Below are 14,698 nucleotides of genomic sequence, written 5' to 3'. Positions count from 1 at the left end.
TAGGCCAGGAGCCTTGAGCTTCTCTCCCTGGGGCAGCCTTCATCCACATCAAAGTATGTAAAGCATTGGGATAATAAAACATACGTCACTAACAAATTTATTAGATTTATCAGATAAATCTTTTATTTAAATTAAATTTAATTAATTCATTAGATAATACAATGAAATATAATCAAGATGCCATTAACGATGAGCTTGAATTTATCTCAGAAAAACCCTGTTGCAATAATAAAGTGACTTTTGATGAATGCGTTTGTTGGGAGAATGAGAGACAGCCTTGTAGGGTGCCGGGTTAAGAGCCATCAACTGCTAAAGAGAAATCAGATGACACTGTGAAAGAAAAGAAAGAGTTGTAGGGGCCAGGAGAGATCAAATTTGACTTAATAATAATAAAATCTAGTAAAACAAATTAATAGATGATGAATTTCAAGTATTCTCTTTATTTTTAATGTAACATTTAACTGGAAGTTAATTTTAATGATAGCTGTGTTTGACAACTAGATCAGAAGATTCTTGAAAATTCCGCAATCATGATTTGGTACAAACTGCCTTCTGCAAATCACTGATTGTGAAAATACATGAGTAATACATACCGATGAGCTTTGTTATCTCAAAAATAGGCATTACAAATCAAAATGCTTTTTGATGAATGCCTGGCCAAAAATGACTCTATTATCAAACTATCTATAAATCTGAGTCTAAGACTCATTTTCATCATTCCATAACAATAAAAATAATGTGGATAATTTCTGCGAGCTTAAGTGCTCAAGCATTCCATGAACACAAAACATGTCTATAAAATAACCATCTAAAAGTAATCATTGTTATCTGATGCAGGCTGCACTTGACTTGATGTATTATATTAGTCTGCCTTTGAGTGTAGAGGGTCTTTGTTTCTTATGACATATTATGTATAGTATTAGAATATAAGAAAGAAACTAATTGATGCATATAAACATGATTTTGTCCATTATAAAACTGAGACTTCATTAACTTTAATAATATCCAACGTTTTCTTCCTTCTAAGAACAATATTATAATACAACAGAACAATGACCTTTCATCGTATCCCAAGTGAAGGAATGTGATCATGGTATTTTAAACACAGTTTTCTATATTAAGTATAAAAATAAAGAAAATAAAACTTACACATTTATTAGTAAGTCAATCAGTCATTCAATCCATATTTAGTGAGAAATTACAATGCACTCATTAAATTAGTCTAGCTATGAATAAAATAGACCACCTGTCTGTCCTCATAGAGCTTTCATTCTAGGCCTTTTGATTCATTTCATTTCCTCTACGTTTGTTCATTGAAATACAGACAATGAACAAATGAAAGAAATTATATATAATGCTAGCTCAGGCTTTGAAACAAATTAAGTAATTGCTATGAAAACAAATAATTTATGTTAAGAGGATTGCAAATGAAGTGGAGAGATATTTTACATAATGTGGTAAAAGAAGGACTTTTGATAAGGAGACATTTGAGTTGAGGCCTAAATAAAACAAGAAACTGAGCCATATGAATATCTGAGGGAAGAGAATTCCAGGCAAAGAAAATGGCCCTGGGGCAGAAGCATGTTTAGAGAGCTCAAGGAAAGAAGGAAGTGAGAAAAGCTGGGGCAAACTAAGCCAGGGAAGGGTGATGAATCTAAGAGACAGCCAGCAGCAAAATCATAGACTGAAGCTCTAACTGTCTAGGCTTGATTGGTTAGGATATATCCCAATATTAAACTACAGATAAAGAGACTCGTTCCTTCCTAAAAATATAAACATGAAAGAACTTTAAAATAAGATTAAATTATTATTGGTAATAATATAAATATGATGTAATAATACAAATGAACAGGAATGGAGATAATCTTGTTCCTGTTAAATTAAGTTGTATCTCAACATTCTATGCATTTTTATTACAGTAAGCTTTCTTTAGAGACATTTACTTCATTTATTTATTGAATATTTATATGCATTATTTTTGTGCCAAGCTCTTATGTAGGAGCAAGAGATAGAAAGTACTGTATAATAAAAATATTTTCTGTTCTCAATGGTTTTCATAACATTACACATTCAACTTTATGTTTCAAATTATTATGAAGACATTTTTACATTCACTTGATGTCCTAGCCCTCTGATGCATTTTTTAATTCATCATCTAATATGCAATTCCTTTTCAATATTGTATCTGAATTTTTAGAACTTTTTTGTGTGCTTATAGTAGCTGCTTCTACATCTGTGGTTGACACAACAATACATTATTATTGAAATATTGCTCATTTGTGTTTGAAACGTTATTATGGCTAAGACTTGGAGTTCAGTTTTGTGAGTGTTTCCAAATAAGAGAGCCTAAAGAGGGTGTGCCATGGCACTCATTTGCGTTGGTTTTAGCGGTAATAGAAACTTCTCCTCAAAGTATCTTTAAGAATAGGAATATTTATCTATTTATTTTTTTTCCAAACCAGAAGCCTGGAGTTAGCCAGTTTAGGATGGGTTCAAAGGCTCAACATGTCAGAACAGCACTAGTTCCTACACAATTTTCAGTTTTCTCTCTGATAGCCAAACGATTGCTTTTGCTGCTGTATGCATCGTGTCTGACCAGTCTAGAAGAGAACTCATTTTCAATGCATGCCCCACTTCCTCACCCGTCTTTCTTTTTTGAATCAGGATAAAGACTTCCATTCAGGTCCCAGTAGAAACTAGTCACTGGCACAGAAGGACAGAATTAACCCATTCTGGACATCCCTGATTCAGGATGTGGGTTCGGGAAAGGGGCCCACTTTACCTAAACAAATTGCTCTGCCTAATCCAAAAAACATATTTTTAATAAATCTGTGGTTCTGTTAACAAGGAAGTAGAGGTTGAGCAAAATAACTGTTGAGTGGGAAAACAATAATATCTGTCACTTTATATTTCTCAATTTATTTGAACTGGTAAGTCTTCAATTGCAAAGATAAGTCTCAACTAAACTATCACAAATGAGCACAGATTCAAAGAAACTATTACTAATTGGAGTCTAAAATTGACTGTTACGGAAGTTGAGTTGGAAGTAATATTTAACAAAGTATGAACTTATATCTTGTTATATCTATAGTGCTTCCAAGTATGGGGGTTTGGAATTGGCCACCCCAAACTATGTCTCTTTGGCATGAGGATTATTTTGGGCTGCTTACTTTCAAAAACTGCAGACGTGAGAGAAACTCTGAAAAATAGAATTTACTTACGCTTTGTAAGAGACATTTACATTTGTAAGGGAAATTTCCATCTGTAAGGATGTCTTCCTCTTTGTACCAGGTAGAAGGGGAGATGACCTTGTCTCTAAAAACTTTTATCAATGTGGAAGACAAGGACTTAAATCTGCATAATAACTTCACTCTTGGTTACTGTGCTTTTCTGATAATCTCCCATAACTGATTCCCCCCAACCCCAACATCTTCCTTGTCTGTAGCTGAAGATAGTATTTAAGATGAGATCTTCTGCCATTATGGCAAGTTTCTCAGTTTTCCTGGGTCTCTCCTATAAATAGATGTTATAAAGCTTTGTTTAATTTTCTCTTGTTATTCTGTCTCATGTGAATTTAACTCATGGCCTGGCCAGAAGGACCTACAGTGGGTAGAGGAAATGCCTTCCTTTCTTACACAAGCATACCTTTTATGAATCTGTATCTAAACTATTAAGTATAATCTTTCAGCATCTTTCTATTATACTCAAACCTGAAATCTAGGGTAATTTTAAAATTTTTATGTCATCTTTATTTTAAGTGATTAAGAACTGACCCTTCTTTCTAGTTACTTACATAAGAATGAATAACAAAACAATCATTCTGTTTGTTCATTCTGTGAATAACAATCACAGAATGAATAAGAAAAAACCTTAGTTTGTATTTGATATTGTTCACCAATATGTATTTTCTTTTCTGGGAAAGATTCGCCCTGAGCTAAGGTCTGTTGCCAATCTTCCTCTTTTTCTTTTTTTTTCCTCCCCAAAGCCACAGTACATAGTTGTGTATCCTAGTTTTAATTCCTTCTAGTCATTATTAACTGTTGAAGACCACTCCAAGAATCTTAGGTAAACTAGAAACCATATCCGTGGCTAACTATATGTATTCACAAATTATGCATAAAATTTCTAGAGTGAACACTATTTATAAGATTCATTTAAGTAATCCAGAAGTCTTTGGACCTCAGGTTAAGATTTAAATTAATATTTTTTAAATCATCTCTTTCTTATTCAATTAATTCACCTAATTTTAAGTAGCTGGACGTCAAATAATATAGATGTATCTAAAATTACATGCTGAATTCTTTTATGGATATGGCCATCTCTTCCTAAGTCCTGCCCCATACAATCTCAGACCAAGATTCTTTGACATTATACAGAGCACTACTGTTTCAATAATTTATTTCTTTTGCAAGAGCTTGAAAGATGCAATTTTTATGACAATATCAGTTCTAGTTATAATAATTCCCACTGTCCATGCTCTACTGAAGTTAGTTGACCTTTGCTTTGAGCAAGAATAAGTAATTCATCTCATAAATTTTCATGAAAAAATATAACTGCCTTCCGCACATCTAGTATTTAAATCATGGTTGTTACCATAATAAGAAGTGTGATCTGTACACTTTGAGAATTCAATAATAAGTCTATATTCTCTTACTTCAGACATATGTTACTTGAAAGAAAGTGTCTAAGGAATTATTGAAAATTTATTAATATCATGCTACCAGAGAGTAAAACACCTGGACCTCATCTTAGTGTCCAAAGATATATACCTCAACTGAAATAGGATTTTATTTTTTGCTTTTTTACCCCAAATTCCCCCAGTACATAGTTGTATATCTTAGTTGTGGGTCCTTCTGCTTGTGGCATGTGGGACGCCACCTCAGCATGGCCTGATAAGCTGCACTGTATATCCATGCCCAGGATCCAAACCAGCGAAACCCTAGGCTGCTGAAGTGCAGTGCATGAACTTAACCACTTGGCCACAGGGCCGGCCCTTGAAATAGGATTTATAAATGTCCCTAATGTTTATAGAATAATAACATAGGAAATGTTAGATTTTGAATAGTAACTTTGTATTCTTTGCAAAATGTCGTCCCAGACAGATGTACCTTGCAGAGAAATATTTGTAGAGTTACAGAAGAATATTTGTCTTTGGCTCTACAGATTTGTTTATAAACTTTTGTAATCAGACAATAAAAACAATGCAACTGAAAGTTTTGTTTATTTCTTTTTGTTATGAGGGAAACTCCAGCTTGACTATGTGCTCACCTATTCTAATAAGCCCATCTCACATGCCTCATGTTGCCTACTCCAGGGGTCTTCTTGCTTGCTTGATCTTCTGTTTTACCTCTTAAATATCAACTTTCAAATTACATTTAGAAGCCCTTTCAGAGCCTTTTGAAAATGGCAACATATGCATATTTTTTAGGCAATTTGAAATTTTGTGTCTTCTGTAGAGTTAGAAACAACATGCAGACTGTCCATAGTTTTCTAGGTCATTCTTTGCATATGTGTGCACAAATATATGTGCCTGCTTGAGTAGTTTTGTGTTTACATGTGCATATCCATATATATTTGAGTTAGGCAGAGAGGGTGGCCACAAAAATAACAGAGGAAAGACAAGGAACAAAAGTCTTATTTGGGCTTAGTGTGTGTCAGATATGTCCAGGCATCTTATAAAAATTATTTCGTTTAATCTTTGCAACAGTGCTATGAAGCTGGTATTAATCATCTTCCCATTTTACAAATGAGATAATACTATACATATATGTGTATATGCACTATATGCACACACATGTGCATGCAGTAGAATTATAAAAGAAAGAACAAGGAGCTTGAGTTTAGAAATCTATACCTGTATGTACATGTGAAAATGATTGTCTAGTGACTGGTGCCGATTTGCTCATATTATGCTAGCCATGCAATCCAGCTGGATTCTTGTAAAGATACATATGCATGGTTGTCCCCCTTCTTTCGAAGGGGAGCATCTTTCCACAGGAGACCCTTCCTCCATATAAAATTCATATTCAACCAGGATTTGGTACACTTATAAAATTAAGCTACATTTACAAACATGAAGAGGACTTTAATGTTTATCTTAATTCTATTAGTAATAAATCAATCTACTTTGTTTTACATTTCAGATTTTTTAATAATTTTATTTGGCAATGAAAAGCCTAACATTTTTTTGTAAAAAAACATTGTCATAGGGAATATCCTTTAAAATAAAGAAAATTAGTGTGATTGGGGAGAATAAATCTCAAATGTGTATTTTTGACATGTGACAATTTTACAATTAATACAAAAAGGATAAAATTAGTTGAAATATTTTTGAAATGTAAAACCCAGTCCAGGCAACATAACTGTACAATCTTGCTGTAAAAGCACCTTTATTGAGTTCTGCCCAGAATATTTAGGCAATATACTAAATTTAGTTACTCAAGTCACTTTTTATTGCCGGCTGGCTTTTCCATTTTCTGTTCTCTCCATTCCATTTTCCTTTTTAAGATGTTGATATAAGACAGCTCTGTTATAAACAGAGTTCAAACGGCCAACATTGGTAGTATATACACTGTTAAAACTGTAGATATATATACTATCTGGAATAATAAAAATGTGGAAAATGTAGAATAATTGTAAATCTAATCATGTAAATAATTGTAAATGTGGAATAATTGTAAATCTAATCATGTAGATATAACCATGTTATTACCATGAATCTCAGTAAGCTAAGGAAAAAGTCAGGTCAAGCTGATTTGGAATGAGAAACAATAAATCAGATCAAAAGTTGTTTTTATAACACTTAAACGGAAAGTCTTTATAAGGGGGTATTTAAATGTTTCCAGGGTGAATGCATACAACGAAAAATTCTATTTTATCAAATAATTTCCTAAATTACCTGAAAGACAAAATTGAGCATGAAGTCCTTAATTTTTGCAAATTAACATGGGAGGCCCAACATTCTGCTTGGTCTCATTAATCAAAATTGTTTCAGTTTTAGAAAATAACTAAACCATGTATGTTACCTTTCTTCAATAACCATATGCTTTTTACCAACCAAAGATTTCTGAGATATCAGAAATACTGATGGTGCTAAAATTTTCTAAAAAATTTTCTGCCACTCTTTCTGGAATTTCTGTTTGGTTAGATTTTCCCAGAATTTGAGCATTGCATGCAGAAGACTTCTAATAGAGGAAAAATTTCTTCCCATCAAGGTTAAGATGAAAACACTATATGGGATCTTTGGACATTTCACAAACCTTTAAATATATGTTATCAAAAATAAGTGTACGTGATGGTTTTAATATTGAGAGTGATTCGTCACAAAATGGAGAAAAAAGGTCTGATCTATTACTCTTTCACGGTGTAGAAAAATACATATTTATTGAGCAACTACTTGATAATTCTCATAGAATTAAATGCACAGAATAGAAATATAGTTGACTTAGTCCAGTTTAGAAGAGTTTAAAATTTGGTGGGGGAGGTGGGCATGTAAACTTGGTTTACTATGATATAACGTATACACACAAAGTGCTAGAAGAGCATGCAAGGAGAACATTTAACTGTGTCTGGAGGTTGGAAGTTATCTTCCCAGAAAGAATGAGTAATAGTAAATTTCTCTAACAATTTCTCTCTTATTGTTGTTTATAAGAAACTGCCAAATGATGTCAAATTATCACCTCCCATACTTAATACTGCGTCAGTTAACTTTCTCTAGTTGCAAAACCAATTTTGTTCAACTTACGTTAAAAAACTGGGAGAATAAAATTAGAATAGAAGAAGAAGAAAATTAGAATAAAAATTGAACATTCATACTACAGGAGGAAAAAAACAAGTGCTAGTCCCTCCTATTGTACCATTTAGAAGCTTCCAAAGGCTCTCTTTACCCTCTCTTCCTCTCCATTCTGCTCCTGAAATTAGGTTTCCTCTTCATTCAAGCGCAAAACTTCCACTTATGATTTTGATCCAATTTAGCCAATTTTCACAGGCACTATCCTACATCAATTTTCTTCTTTCTTGTTTGTACCGTCAGTCTCTCCCTATCTAGTGACTCACTTGCCTCTGACAATACCTTCAAAGTTGCCTGTTGCAGAGAAAGCAAAACAAAAGGAATCGTTCCTTCAACCTTGTTACCCTCTCAATCAGTCTCTCTCTGTTTCTCTTCTCCTTGCTTCTTATTAAAAAATTATACCTGCACTGTTCATTTACTCATCGCTGTTTCTTACCTACACTTTGGTGTTTGATGCTGAACGCTGCATAAGTTGCTTTTAAAATGATTTCTTAACTAACAATTTTACGTATTTCCTTGTTCCTTATACTCTCTAATTCACTGTATTTTCTTACAGCAGCTGCCTTAAAACTTCCTTCTCTCTCACTTTTCAGGCACTTAATATTGATTATCCTCCTCTGATCCTCTGATAGCTCCTTCTCTTTCTCTTCTATGACATTCCTTTCATTGCCCATCTCCAAAATACATGTGTTCTCTACGTTCTGTTCCTCAACCATTGTCATTTCATGCCACCACTTAGACACTAACTAAACGTTATAGGTATAAGCATGACTTCTCTTCCCCACTACAAACTTCATTTCTAACTATTGGTTAGGGATCTTCACCTATTGTCACGCTGCTGCCTCAATCATGCCGAAATGGAACTTGTTTTCCAGGTCAAATTCACTGACAACACTGGCACCTCTATTTCTTCTAATAATATCACCTTTCTTCTTGTCAGCCATATTAAAGACCTGAAGATGTTCCTCAGCACTCAAACTCATGGCTCTGAAAAATTACCCTTCTCAGTCTTATAGTCAACATTCCATGATTAGCTGTCCATTGTCTTTTGTCTCGATTAGCTTTTCTCAAAACGAGTTCAATAGTCTTGATACTTAAGTGTGGTTGACTATTTCCTCATTTTCTATTTTTAGGTAGAATTACTGCTGTTATTCCTAGCTACCATAACCCAACTGCAACCAACCAATGGAAAGATTTATCTGAATGCTTTTAGTGAAAACTGCATGTGATGGTTTCATTATATTATTTTTATATGAACTTTTTCTGTCAGGAATTATCTGGCATGATGCTTTCTAGAAAAAAAAAGTTCCTTGATAAACATTCTGATGATTGAAGTATGTTATTGAGTCTTGGTGAGACTTTGGCAATCCTTTCAAAGCCTACACAGTTCATCCTGCTGTTCCTGTAAAAGGAATTTTATTTTTCTCCTTGATAGAAAACCTCAGTGTGACACACCCACATCTCTTACACATTTTTGCAATAAATGCTGTCTTCCGTTTTGGAGATTCCGTATAAAAACATTGAGAATTCACAGATCAAGAAGGCTGCCAAAGTCACTTTAAATTGGAATCCCATTTGCAGGCCTCTCAAAGCCCACAAAGAGACAAGACCTGGTCACTGTTGATTTGTCAGCTGAGATGCTCAGAACGAAGCAGGCACTTGAATGCTTGTTTGTCCAACAACACTCAAATCGACTCTAAGGCTCGTGTCAGCTTTGGTAATGTGTTTTCAGAACCACAAGACTCCAAATCTAACATTAGGTTGTAGGTAAAATTAGGACTGCAAAGAAATTCAGTTATATGGATTTACTTTTCTTTGCTTGAGCCACTGACACAAATCACTGAATTAAAAAAGTTAGGCAGATGTCAAGTACAGATCAACATACCACATGGAGTTTTAAATCATGTTAAGGGGACTGACTGAAGCAGACATTCCTTATTGTAATTATTTGGCTTTGTCTGTTTTTCATCTGCTTACATGAGTATTCATTCTGAAATATACCCATCTTTGCATATTATTTTTGCATGATAAAATGTATTAAATTAGGTAGAATATGCTGTAGAGATATAAACAGGAATGGATTATGGTGAAATATGTATATATATATTCATTCTTGATTATTCTTTTTTCTTTTTTAAGATTTTATTTTTCTTTTTCTCCCAAGGTCCCCCAGTACATAGTTGTATATTTTTAGCTGTGGGTCCTTCTCGTTGTGGCATGTGGGACGCTGCCTCCGAATGGCTTGATGAGCAGTGCCATGTCCACACCCAGGATCCGAACAAGAGAAACCCTGGGCTGCAGAAGTGGAGTGCGCAAACTTAACCACTCGGCCATGGGGCCAGCCCCTTGATTATTCTTAAAATTAGCATTTAATGATTTCTTATTGCTTACCTCTTCTCTACTTTGGGGTCCTCAATCAGTATATTCAAAAAGCAATAGCTTAATCTCACAACAATGACTGAAAAATAAATAAATGAGAATGAATTTTTAATTCAGCAAGATCATAGAGTGGTGATTTATAGCATGCCAGGCACTCCTATTCAAAGGATTGATAATCCAGCAGATTATAGGATGATTGTTTGTTTTTACATATAACATAATTTCTATTCTTATTACAAATGCTTATTTAGAATATTGGCATACAAATAAAGTTTGTCTTTGAAATTAAAAAAGTGATTTTCCTCTCTTGTGAGCAATTTATTAAAATAGTACTTTTGAATGTTAGTGATGTCAAAAGGAAAAAATAATTTAAATTATTTTTCTGCTGATCGAATGGAAGTTGAAATTATTTATGAGGTTGAAGCACTGAAACCTTGTTTCTCAAATGCAGAGCTGACAGGTAATTCAAATGCTCACTTTTTTCTGAGGATATTGATCATCTGGAGATATAAAACAATAGAAAGGTATTCAGAAAGGGTGTAATTTTTTGCTGTGTCATGAAGAAAAATTGCTACTGACAGTACATCCTTTCCTACAGAGTCGGGGGTGGATTCGAAAGAGGAACACATTGAGATGTCATATAGTTAGGAAGACAAGCTTTCACAGTTCTTGACTTATGTGCCATAACTGATAAAGGAAAAAGTAATAAAGTAATGCCTCGCAACTTTCAAACATCAACCGAATGGAGAAAATTTTGGGGCCATTGAAAATTAGGTATGTTTCATTTCTTAAATGTTAATCATACTTAAATAGAAGCAAAGCATAAAGTAGAAAAACTAAAGAAATTTGTGCTCTGAAGAAGCTAGTTAAATTTTTTGCCTCCCTAAAATTAAAGTTCGTATATTCATAAGATCTTGATTGCTTTTCTATCTTTGTATGCATCAGTTTTGGAAATTCCATCAATTGATGAGTACTTAGCACCTGGTGACTGTGAATACGAGTAAGACAGCAGTTCCACCAAGGAACTTGTGAAGTGACAAAATTAGCACAATAATTACTTAAAGAAAAAGGCAAAATATGGTAACCTTGAGAGAGATACAAAAGTAGATGGAAAATGCACTTCATTTATGAAACACACAAAGTTTCCATAGACTATATGCCGAATACTATACTAAGAATAAAAACTTGACTCTGGGGATAAGGAAAATCTTTATAAGAAAATCAAATTTAAGAGAGGAACTAAAGGATTGATAGAGACAATTTCCAGTGATGAAGGAAGAAGAGGACGTGTACTCCACGGATAAAAAATTGTCATGATGTGGGGCTGGCCCCGTGGCCGAGTGGTTAAGTTTGTGCGCTCCGCTTCAGTGGTCCAGGGTTTCTTCTGTTCCGATTCTGGGCCCGGACATGGCGCCGCTGGTCAGGCCAGGTTGAGGCGGCATCCCACATGCCACAACTAGAAGGACACACAACTAAAAATACACAACTATGTGCTAGAGAGATGTGGGGAGAAAAAGCAGAAAAAAAAAAGGAGATTGGCAACAGTTGTTAGCCCAGCTGCAAATCTTTAAAAAAAAATTGTAATATAATGTCCATATGGCAGATTTAATGTGTTCATGTGATAGAGAATAATCTAAAGAGAATAAGCAATGATACTTTAGGAGAAGATTAATCTGGAAGCGAAGGCTTATCATAACTGAAATAGACTGGTGGTTATTGTCTCTCAGTGCCAGGCTACCAATTTTATGATATGCTTTGTGATATTGGGGATCGGAGTCTATATACTCCATTTGTATGATTTTCTTACTGTCTGGAAAGCAATGACATGTGATTGGAAGGTCAGAGGACAGGAGAAGGGACTGTCTTTCTGCCTTCAGCTTCTGTCAACATCCTTTCAGACATCAGCAGCTTCAGTGCCATTTGATAGCACTTTCCAAGGCGGCTCAAGAATTACCCATAATGTTTTCACCACACACCCTCACTTCCTCTTCCTCCCCAAAACCCTCCAGCCAGGTCCCAACACACCATCTAGAAGCCCCTTGGTAATGAGCACAGAAGCTTTGTGGAACTCCTAGTTTCTGGTGACACTTCTGGTCCTTTGTTTCTGAAGCCTTAGTTGTCAAGACTGCTTCTTGTAGATCCCATTTTCGCTTTAGCCTTTTAATATCTGAGTAACCAATGATCTATAGTACATGATCTGTGTTTGAAATGCTTAGATTGGTTTCTATTTCTTGAATGTACCTTAACTGATATGGAAATCATTGAGAGGTTTTGTTCATGGAGGTAGCATATCCAGTCATGTGTTTTAAAAAGTATTATTTTACAGGATTGATCGAATGTATGCTAATCTGGAACTATGTTATACGTTTGGGAAGACTATTAGTAATTCAGGTAAAGAGAAAAAAGCGTGACTTGGATTTGACAAAAGAGAGGTCATTGTAAAGAGCAGTTTCAGTGGCATATTGAGTACAGAATACAGATAACATTGGGTTAAAGCACTGAGGAAATTAATCCAGCATGTATACATTATTATTAAAACAGAGAACAGAGAAATTTCATAACATCTGAAGAAATATGTGTGATCAAGAGATTTTTTTAATCTGACAGAGAAAAGAACATACTCATTTGTTTATTTGGAGATGCTAATGGCTTAACTAAAATTCTAAGAAAATTTTGATGTAATTAGAGTATTGCTAGGATAACTGGCTATTTTTATGGAAAATAATTTTTTGTGGATTTGATAAATACTTATGTTGCCATATTGCTAACAAATAAATTTTTATAAACTTACCCACTAGGATGCAGGTCAAAGCCTTACATCCACTTCTAAATTACCAGTGCCTGGCAAATAATTGTTACTCACTAAATATTTGTTAAAAGAATTAATCTATATTTTGCTATAGTTATTTTTATTAACTGTTATATATAAATGTAATTTTAAATAGATTTTTATTTCAGGTTGAAATGACTTCTCCAGAAAATTTTATTGAATTAGATTTCTCAAATTTGCAAGGGACTTTGTTAGTTCCTCTTGTCATACTATCTAGACATAGTACTATGAGGGATATATTTGTAGCCGCAATCTTGCCTTTTTATAGACTGGCCCAGAATTAACTATAAATTGCCTGCTAAACAAACTAGTCAGCAATGTAATTTTTGTAAGTTGAGTCTGTCTTGGGATCTCAAATTTAGGGATTTTAGAGTTGATTTTACAAATAAATATTTAGGAAAGAGGAAGATGCAAAATGTATTCAGCTGCTACTAAATAGACTGGTTAAACTGTTTTGTAAAATTCTTTTTATTTTTTTGAGTTTATTCTCTTTTCTCTGACTTTTCTTTATGAACACAGAACATAACTTGAGGAGAAAATGGGGAAAATTATAATTGAAAGAGGTATTGTTTTTCTTCATAGAAAGCAAGAAGCAATATACTTTTTCAAAGTAAATATAATCCTGTTGTTATATTAACCTTTATCTTAATATTTCTTGACCATGGCTGCTATGTTTAATAGTACAGGATTTGTGTAGGAGTTTGCATTGAATTTTTATATGCTTTTAAAACTTCTCAATTACACAGATGATATAAACAAAATAAAACCTAGCACACATCCTCCTAAGTCAGTATATATATTTTTTAAAAGATAAGGATAATATATAGTGGGACAGATATCCTGCCATACCTACCTTCTGAAAATAACAAAAAACGTTAGAAGAACGTTCAAAATTTTGTTTAAAGGCATCGATGAACTGGAGATAAAATCAATGCTTAAAGGCCCAAGCTATGAGAAGGCAGGAACCAAATAGTTCCTGAAACCAACTCTCTCTATCTTGATAGCATTTACAAAAATAGATGCACGTGATTTTTAGTTTCATGGGGATACAGGGGAAAGAATAAAAAGGCCCGTGGCCCACTCGTGATGGAAACCACTCTAATAGGAGACCCCTGTCCACCCCATCCCGGTGTAAAATCAGAATCCATACAATCGAAATAATCATTGAAATAGCTAAGTAGAAATATCCACCTCCCAATGACTCTGACAACAGGGAACTCTAAGGAAAAAAATGCCTGTCTTGAAACTCGATGTTTGGTGTGGAAAGAAAAAAGAATCACTCCAGGGAATTTGTGATGCTAAGCAGGCTCCGTCATGAGTCTGAAGCCCAAATTTTCACTAACTGGGTGGTTCAAAACCTAAAGCTCAGAATTTATATTTAAATGGTCCTGGGTCTCCAGTACTCTTCCAAACAGATGGAAGCAAATGCAAATATCCTGTAGAGAATCACATTCAGCAAGGTGTCAAAGAATTCTCATGGTAAATTTTAAGAGAAAATGAGTGGATTTCTAAAACTTACAAAACACAAAAATAAATAGGCACTACCAGCAAGAACCTGAAGAAATAATAGATATCACATCCAAACAGAGACATTAAATATTGGCTATGCCAGACATAAAATATACAGTACTTATATTAAATATATTTAAAGAAATAAAATTAAGTATTAAAGATATGAGAAGGAAGCACAAGGCATAAAA

Source organism: Equus asinus, chromosome 1, assembly GCF_041296235.1.
Source record: "Equus asinus isolate D_3611 breed Donkey chromosome 1, EquAss-T2T_v2, whole genome shotgun sequence".
NCBI classification, from domain to species: domain Eukaryota; kingdom Metazoa; phylum Chordata; class Mammalia; order Perissodactyla; family Equidae; genus Equus; species Equus asinus.
Note: the sequence above shows the minus strand (reverse complement) of the source record.